Here is a 9521-nt window from a genome sequence, read left to right as displayed (position 1 = left end):
TATGTGGAGTCCGTGTTTAATTGCCACAGTAGCTCATGAAGTCCCCGAGCTGAAAATGTTTGGTGGATGACCAATGTTTGGTGGATGACAGAACGGTAAGAAATAGTATCAAATCTTCCCACCTTGTTCTTATACTTTTCTGTCCTATACTCAACTTGTGGGCACTACTGGGACACAGCATACACTAAATGAATAGGTACCTCCTTCACACCTGAAACTTGTCTGTCTTGCTTCTGAGAAACATTTAATAAACATTTTTGGGGGATCCACACACTTAGTAAGTGCAGCTGGAAGAAAAGACAGCATTTCCTCCTTTATCATGGACTAAAGCACTCATCTTTGTGCACAAGTCAAACCAGGTTTAATTTCCTTCTGTGCCTAAGGGGAACCAATTTTCCCTGCCAAGATAAATGCTCTAAGCATGATGATGTAAAGGTGTTCTCATGTGTAGCTCACTTAATTCCATTTGAATTTTTCCTACCTTCTAAGATTGAATTAAATATTAATACATCCAGTAAGATTTAATTCTACTCCCTGTTGCAATGAGTATTTAATAAGCCTTTACTGAAGCAGGCAACTGAGCCACTAGGATTTACAGGATCTCTTATTTTCCCTCTTTCATTAGTCATTAAAATCCTATTGTGCACTGTAACTACAGCTGTGGATTCCCTAGAGAGCAAGGTGCTGCAACATCCAGCATTGCAACATGTAAGTCTGCTAGCTCTGAGCACCACCAGCAGCCTTATCGAGGGGAATGATAGCCGTATGCAGCCTCCCATCACTCCACTGCCATCTGGGTGCTCCAAGCTCAACCTTGCCACAATACAGCTTGCTGTTGTCAAATCTTGAGCCTGTATTGCTAGGAACCTCAGTGTGTGCCATTGTGGCAAGCAGAAGTGCTAGGCCTGCATTTTTCTTGCTTAATATAAGGAAAGAGTGAGCTCTGCAGAAACTCTACGTGTAAAGTTTAGACTAAAAACGTGCATTTTTTCCATAGCCCATTGCATTCCCAGGCTTTCAGGAAAAGGAAAGGCTGAAAAAAGCTGATCAGCTTCTGAACTCTGCCCCCTTACTAGCACAGTGCTTTCAGCAGGCAGAATGGCATCCAGTTTGATAAATCTTCACTTTCACATAATAAAAAAATAATGCTTGTGGTGATGTAGCATACAAGGACTAAGTAATGCTACAGGCATTTGACTCCTGTACCTGAACTGAGAGAACATTTTTTTTCATTCAGTCCAAAACTAAATACCATCAAGATTTCCTATGAATCAGAAGCTTTCTAAGCCTTGAAGTGAAAGACTCGATATATAGGACTGTCTCATATAAGATTATCCTTAGGGAAAAACCTTGTTTATGTGCTTTGTCCAAGAACAGATTATAGTGAATCACAAGCTGAATACAAGTCAACAAAGTAATGCTCTTGCAAAAAACCAGACAAACCCATACTCAGATGTTTACCCATGAGTATTGCCTTCTGCTTTACTAATCACTAGTCAGGCCTTTGATGGAATAGTGCATTCAGTCCTGAGAACAGCCCTTCAAAAACTGTGGACTAACTGCACAGGACCCACAAGAAAGGAATTAATATTATCAGAGCTATAGAAACAATAATTATGAGAAAGGACAGAATTAGGATTGTTTAACCTGTAACATATCACACTGCAGGTGAGAACAATCTTTAAATACATACCAAGTTGCTGCAAAAAGAAAGGGCATAGTATGTTTCCATGATCACAATAGATAAAACAAGAAATAATTTGTTGGAAGAAAGATTCAGGTTAAATACTGGGAAAGTCTTTCTAACACTGGGGACAATGCAGTATTGGAATAAATTGCAGAAGGAGATATTGGAGTTTTTGCTGCTGGCAGCTTTTAAAAATAGAGTATACACATTTCTGTCAGGAAGACGAGTTGCATAACTCTATGCAAAATACATAAGACTTCCTGGGGAAAGAGCTCAAAATCCAAGTTATTTCTCTTCCTTTGTAGCCAAGTGACTAGATGTCCTACTCACTGGGCTACAAAACCAGAAACCCTTTTGGTCACTGAATCTTGATTTTTTTGAAGGACTGTAAAGCAGCTCCAGGTGAGCTGGAAGGTTATTGCAACCTGCTGAGGGGTAAGAACTGTGGTTTTAAGTTTTTCCCAGCAGAAGTTATAGCATCTCCCACACTCTGTAGAAGCATGACTTCTAGCCTGTTGCAAACAGCTTTAACAGTTTTTAAAAAATGTCATTATCCTAAAGCACCAGTGTGAAGCCAGACTATAGCTACATTTCCTTAAAGCCCAGCATGCTGCCTTCTACCTCTTTCCTCCAATAGCCACTTAATAGCAGGTGTGCAGCAGAGATCATCTCTGTCATGCACAGAGCAGAAATCAGTTACTTCCTCTACCTATAAAGGAAAAAAAATGATGATACTTAGTGAAAAAGACATCCCTTTTATTCCAATATCTGAGAGTCTCATTTTCTGTTGCCTTACATGTGCCAAAGTTTGAGTCTTAATAGTTAAAACCTGGAGTTAGAAGGTCCCCAGGACTAAGAGTGGGGCAGGAAGCATTCTGCAAAGTGTCTCCTTGAGTTTTCAGCTAGGTAAAGGGGTACCATTAATGTTTCTTTAGATGGAAAAGGTGCAGCTTTGGTGCTCTGGTGCATGTCCTTCACCCGCAGAGCCTTCATCTCTCCTTTCCACTTCTGCTTTGAAGAACTGTGGGCTGAAAGGAAGGAGGCAGCACGCACTGCAGTTGGCCTGGTCCTTCCACAGGCAAAAATGAGCAGGTGAAAGGAGCTAATTATGTCCTCCTACCCACACTGTACATCTTTTTAAGAGCTGGCACTGTCTAGACTGTCTCAGCCTTAATCTGTGTCATACTTAATCAAAGACAAGAAAAATAACATTTGCAGATGTTTTTATTTGATCAACAATCTTCTGTTTTATTACCTGTGAGGTTGGTCTCATGTTTCCTCAGATGTGTCATGTTAATTCTTGCCATACTAGATTGCACAAATCATACTGGGTTGTTGGATCAGACACAAAGTGAAGTGGCTGCCTTAATTATATGTAATATCTACATGGTCTTCCAGAAATTTAACAGACTGAGAGCTTCAGCAACAGTGTTACAATGCCTAAAGCATGGGGAAAAAAAATTCCAGAATTCTTTGGGTTTTTCTTTGAATCAGTGACAATTTCAGAGATAATAAAGGAAGCTGGAGTCCCCTTGAGTTTTAGTTTATTTTAATAGCTTCCATAGGAAGGTATTACCTTCAAAACTGGAGATACATGGATCAATTACATAAAAAGAACTCGTCTGCAGAGAACTTTGCTGCTGCTTAGACGGCACTCCATCACAAGCCCATCCAAATGACCTTTCTGTACTACTGCGTACAGCTACATTGCTATATAGTACTGGGAATTGCCTGTGCCATAGGAAACATAGCTATTGGGCTCTCTCTGAGAGAATTCACTCAGTTGTACACTCCCAGCAGGATTTGGATCTCCAATGGTGACTATCCATGAGTTTTGAGGCACTTGCTGCAGCTGAGAATTCCCTTCCTGCATCTTGCTGTGTTTCACAGAGTTTTCCTGGGAGCAAACCCATTTTACTTTTCCTCTGTTTTGCTTCTTGGGCATTGCTCCAGCAATGACCAGAAAGATCAGCTTTAGACACAGCCACACAAGGTTATTTGCACACAACACCTAACAGGCAATAATTGGACATAAATCAGTGCATCCCATATTTAAAGATACAGAACTGGTTTTAAAAGCAGATAAAAATCTAAGCCCAGCAGCATTTGTTTACAAAGCTAGTGTGTATATCCCTCAGCCCAGCATGGTCTGATTTACTAACTGGAGAGAGCAACACTGTCCTTTTCAAAAGACTGAATCAAATGAGTCAGCAGGGCAGGTCATTAGGAGATACACAAAGAACATCTTCCAGCTGAGACAAGCAAAGAAGCAATGACTCGAACACAGCACTCAGCAGGAGTACCTGCTACATAAAGCAGAAGATCCCGGTCTGATAAAATAGCTTCAACAGAATCAATAACAAAAATAAAAAAAATCCAAATAGATTCTGAGAGCTACTGCTCCATACTAGTAGTATGGCTCTAGTTAGAAATGGGTTTCACAAGGTCAGTCTTCCTTATGGTTGATTTGCTAGAGTGACAAAGAAGTTACGGCTTCTGAACTAGACCCGAGTCACATCTATGCAGGTTATGGGAGTCCACAGAGAAGTCTGAGGCACAGAGCAGCACTTCGCTTATGCCAGACTTTATGCCCTTCCTGCTCTGAAGTAAACCCCAGCTGTGATTAAAGAGACTAGCCAAAAGCCCACATAAATTTATCACACATTGTGCTGGATGCACTGTGGGAGACACATGTTTGAAGCCACTTGGTTCCAGATCAGCAACTGCTTTTTAGTAGTGCTTCCCTTCTAAATCTCAAACCTCCTAGCTTTATGGAGAACATAGCTGGCATGACAGAGAAATTCTTGTTTAACATGGCTTGAAAATATAAGGGCTTTATGTTTTATTATCAGAAAAAAAAATGCAACATGCACATATACTCTTGATGTATGTATGTTATATATCTTCCACATATGTTATATATGTATAAGAGCATATATGTGGGTGATTACTCTAGGAAGACACAGATTTTATATTGAAATAATGCACATTTCTTAGCCACAATCAATCAGAAAAGGGTTTGGGTTTTTTTGCCCTTTCTTGTACCTACTGAAGCTCAGGAACTAGAGCACAATTAGCTATACCAATTCACACTGAGGATGTTCTAATGCTTGACCCGTAAGTAAAGCAGAGTCCTAAAACTGATTTCAGTGGATTTTTAATCAGCTCCAGTTAAGGAACGGTTGCAATGATGTGTAAAGCATCTTCTTGTCTTCCATTTGTTTCTTTAGGGGAAAAAAGAGTGCATGCACACACACGCACACAGAGACTAGAAGTTATCCAAGTCTCCTGTTATGTTTCATGCTTTGTTCTGCCAGGACAAGATCATGATGTGCCCAAAGAGTTTTCCAGCCAAGCAAAACCATAACACATGCATTACCATTTGAACAGGAGAACTGGTTCAGTACTCCTGTCTCTGAGGTCAGTGGATGATACAGCAGAATAATACCCCTGGCGCTTTATGCAACAGTGTCTCAGTTAGTTCAGGAATGAGTCCAGCCAAAACTACATGTTCTACATTCTCAGCCAATGAAACATCATAAGTGAGGCTGTAACAGAGCAAGACTACCATGCTGAAATAAAGACAATGCCAAGGACCTAGGATATAGAAATGAGAGCATTTGACTTTCAAAACTGGTTCCTGACAGTAGAGTATTAAAATATTGAAAGGAAAAATGTGGGTTTTTTTCTTTTGAATTACTATAGGGATCTGAGAAATATGCATGCGCAAAGCATAACATTTAATCTCACAGGCCTGGGAAACATGCATCAATTTAAGAATGGCTATTTAAAGCTATTTTATGTGATTGTGGTTATAATATGATTTAAAACATTAACTGAACTACTAGAAACCAGACTCATGAAGGAATTACTTAATAATTCTTGAGGAATAATTCTTGTGAACTGATACCAAGAACCTAGAAGACTACAATAAGGAACATATGGAATTAAATGTCAGCCAAGGAACTTTACATTTGATTTATTTTTTACAACAATAAAGTAAAAAAAACTGAGATGATGCAAAATAAAATTCAAGGCTAAATAACACAGTAGCAAGATTCATTTCTGAGAAGATTTCACTGCTGGAAAGAAAAGTTCAAGATCATGGTCATTTTTCTCTGGGTGCAGTGAAAGAGGAAGAATGAAAGAGTGCATGATAAGCATAGAGTTCTGGAAGCAAGAGTTTGCTTTTCTCATTAAAGTTTCTCTTACCTTGTGTAATAAGTTCATTTACTAACAAAATAAAGACTGCCATAAAAATCATGTACGTTGCCAAGTATTTGACACTGAAGCTTGCCTGAGTTGTGCAAGATTGAACAGCCGTATAGAATTGGATGATCTAATTAATTATAGTAGTCAATTGGTAGGCCTCTAATTCCTAAACTCCAGATATTCTTTTCAACTACTTCAAGAACTGAGTGAAGAATTTAAATTATTATCATTATTAGCCTCTCTGGTAATATTTCACTTTTATGGTTTTGAAATTTTTCAAAACTATTTACATTAACAGCTATGCATGTACATAGTTGGATGGATGGAGAGAAAATTGTACCTTTCTGTCTGGAATTTTATGTGAGTATAAGTAACATCCATAGGACTAGGAGTCAAGCAATAAGTGTACTTATTGCAATAAGTGTACTATGTAACCAGAGAACTATTTTCAGTCAATTCACCTCACCAGGATTTACTCTACCTTGTTGAATTCTATCTTGTATAAGAGCCTCCTATCCTCATATTGCCCCTGCACTTTATAACATAAAGGAATATGTTTGCTTAATACCAACAGGCTGTTGTATACAATAGAAGTGTGTGTGAAGTTTCTTATAGCAGTTGTTGCAAGAGACCTTTAGAACTGAAAATACTGGAAATCAAAAGACATAGACCATTCTCTACAATATAACAATATCTGTATATGTGACTTCATCCTGAAAGCCATGAGGCAAGAGGATTTAAAATAAACTGCCCGCTATTTAACACGTGCTGTTTTACATGTCATTGAAACATTTAACACAATTGCAAATGACTATTTATAATTAAATACTTTTTAGGTTCTTAACTATTAAAATGAAACTTTGTTGGTTAACTATAATATTTATTAAACTAATTTTATGGTTAAACAAGATAGAAACCCCTGCTCCCCAATTATTATTTATATTATGCCAATAGTGAGTCACACTATCTAAAGCTATGAAAAAGCAAGTGAACACCCTCTAATGGAAATGTTTCTCCAGGAGTGTTATATTTAATCCAAAGCATACAGAGGTCAGCAGGAGTCTTTCTGTTGAATTCAATTAAAATGCTCTTAAGTGCTTTTCTATTTATGCAGCATCTTTATGTAGATGAAAACTATACATTGTTGTTTCTATGCATTCTACAAATTTCATTCTCACTTATTTAATATGGGCCTTGCATGCTTTCCACAGAAACTCTTTGGTTGCCCTCCTTTGTAAACCCCAAAGAATTTGGATTCCTTGTGCACTAAGCATGAAAGGATTTCCTTCCTATACTCCTCCAAGAACAGTTTTAATAGCTACTCCTCATATTTACTGTGTAGGCCTATTTGGTCTGTTTGTTAGGTTTTTAAATTAACTGCTAGTTACTTTTTTCTCACTCTCTGTGCCCTCTGCTATAATGGGAATGAATCTCAGTTAAGATTCTATTCTAGCACATATCTTCTCCTTTTTGAGTTTCTCATAATTAAAAAGTCTTTGGCTGCCAAGGTACAGAATGATAAAAAGATACAATGTCAAGTGTTTTAAACTTCCCATAATTCTACCTGATATTGATTCTGCCAAATATTTGCTTTTCCATTCATTTCAGCTGAGAAAAATGCAAATTAATGGTTCAAAAATGGGCTTCTTGTATCTTTACCAAGATTAAATGTGTCAGAGTAAACACATTGACATAAAAAGTTAATTACAGTTAAAATGATGAAAATATTATTGATCCTATTTCTTTGTATAGCATGTTAATTATTGATTTAACTAAATTAGTTTACTAAGAGTTCAATAAAACAGAACATTTTCTTATCACATACTGAACAAACATGAGATGAGCTGTGTTTAGCTTTAAGCACTTTAATTGTATACAGAATAATACATATATTTTAAAGGGGAAAATGTTTATTTCACTTGGCGTTACATCAGTAACCTCTAATATATACTTTGTCTAATTCCTGAAGACAGATGTTCATAGCACAAAACCCACTGTTGATAAAGCTAGCAATAACTTGCTAACTATGAAAACTAACTGGTAACCAAACAAGGAACAAATGCTATACATAAACTTCCCAGTAATCCCTTATAAAGAATTCCTCTCTTTCTCCCTGCTTATTGAGATATATTGACTTGATCCTTCTGTACTTGCAACCTAGACTTCAGTTTTCAGTATCACCATTTAAGCATTTTGATGTTTAATTCCTGAAAGTCTAAAGCACTCAAATCCAGCAAAGCAGTTACACACATAAATAGCTTTAAACCAGTTATGATTGGTCCTAGTATTACTTATTGGGATAACACACAAAACAAGTTGAGTTAAAATTTCAGTCTTCGAGTTGAGCATGCACTTAGGCTCACTGCTGAATCAAGTGTGTCCACTCATCTGAGGATCAAACCTGTAAGCAGTGTATCTACTTTAAAAGTCTTTTTTCCAGCCCTTTGTGATGAGATAGACTGTGTGCGCAATGGGATTGTTAATAAATAAAATTACTTATCAATGAGCATAATTCTTTGAGAATTGTCATCTACAGCACAGTCCTATTGTGAAGGTTTTTATGACTAGTTCTTATTCTGGAGACCCATGGCGTACACTCATTCCCTACTTTCTTTCATGTGGTCATAGGGAAAAGGACACTGAATGGCATTTAGTTCCTCTCAAGGAAAATACCTGAAAAATTACTTTGAGAAGAAATGGGAATGACTATGAATGATGAGTTCACCTACATATAGAAGACATACATCAAAGGCCCACAGCTATTAATAAATAACCATTTTTACTTGTCTACATGTGTATTCAAACTCTAATAGCCAATGCAATAACCCCTACATCTGGATACAGATCTTGGAGTTTTCTCAGGAAAACAAATTACTTACATGACAGACCATCTTTGCATGTTTCTGTGACACAGTGCATGAATGATGTGGGAATAGACTCCAGCTTGTGACATGGTTTTTGATCATTCCAATTTGTTTACCACATATTGCTATGTGAAGTCCTCTTGGTGAGATACCAGCATTCCTCTTTCACCTGGCATGACCAGCTTGTCTCTTCTTGATACATGTGGGCTTCCCAACAGAAGACTCCAATCTCTTCCAAGAAGAGACTGGGATTACATGGAGAAATGCCAAAGGTTATGAATTGACCAGAAAGTGAGAAAGAAGTTTAGGAGACTTCCTCTGCAGAGATACAGGGACATTTATATGTTTTGTCCTTAGATGGTAAATATAACTCCCCAGCTTTGACTGCAGCATGGCCCAAGACTTGGATCTAGGTCTGTCTGGTACCAAAGAAAGGGCTAAACCTGACACTTAGACATATGGTGATATAGCCATGGTCTTTTAAGGCTTCCCTTAATCTGAAGATTATAGCAGAAATAGTTGTTTTATTTCCATACTCAGATGTAAAAGGAGGCCATGGTTGTTCTGTTCACCCTGCTTGAGGTTAGAGCATCAATCAAGAAGGAATCATAGGGGGTTTTTAAGACCAGGATGCCAATCCCCAGTCTCCAGTGTGTGCAATCTTCATGGTTTGTTTCCTGGTCAGGGGACAGAGAACACACTACCTCTCCACTGCAGCAACAGTGAGAATGGCTGAATGGTGTAGAAAATTGCAGAAT

Source organism: Nipponia nippon, unplaced genomic scaffold, assembly GCF_047370975.1.
Source record: "Nipponia nippon isolate SJK-2023a ecotype South Korea unplaced genomic scaffold, ASM4737097v1 scaffold_34, whole genome shotgun sequence".
Taxonomy (NCBI): Eukaryota; Metazoa; Chordata; class Aves; order Pelecaniformes; family Threskiornithidae; genus Nipponia; species Nipponia nippon.
This window is presented reverse-complemented; position numbering follows the sequence as displayed.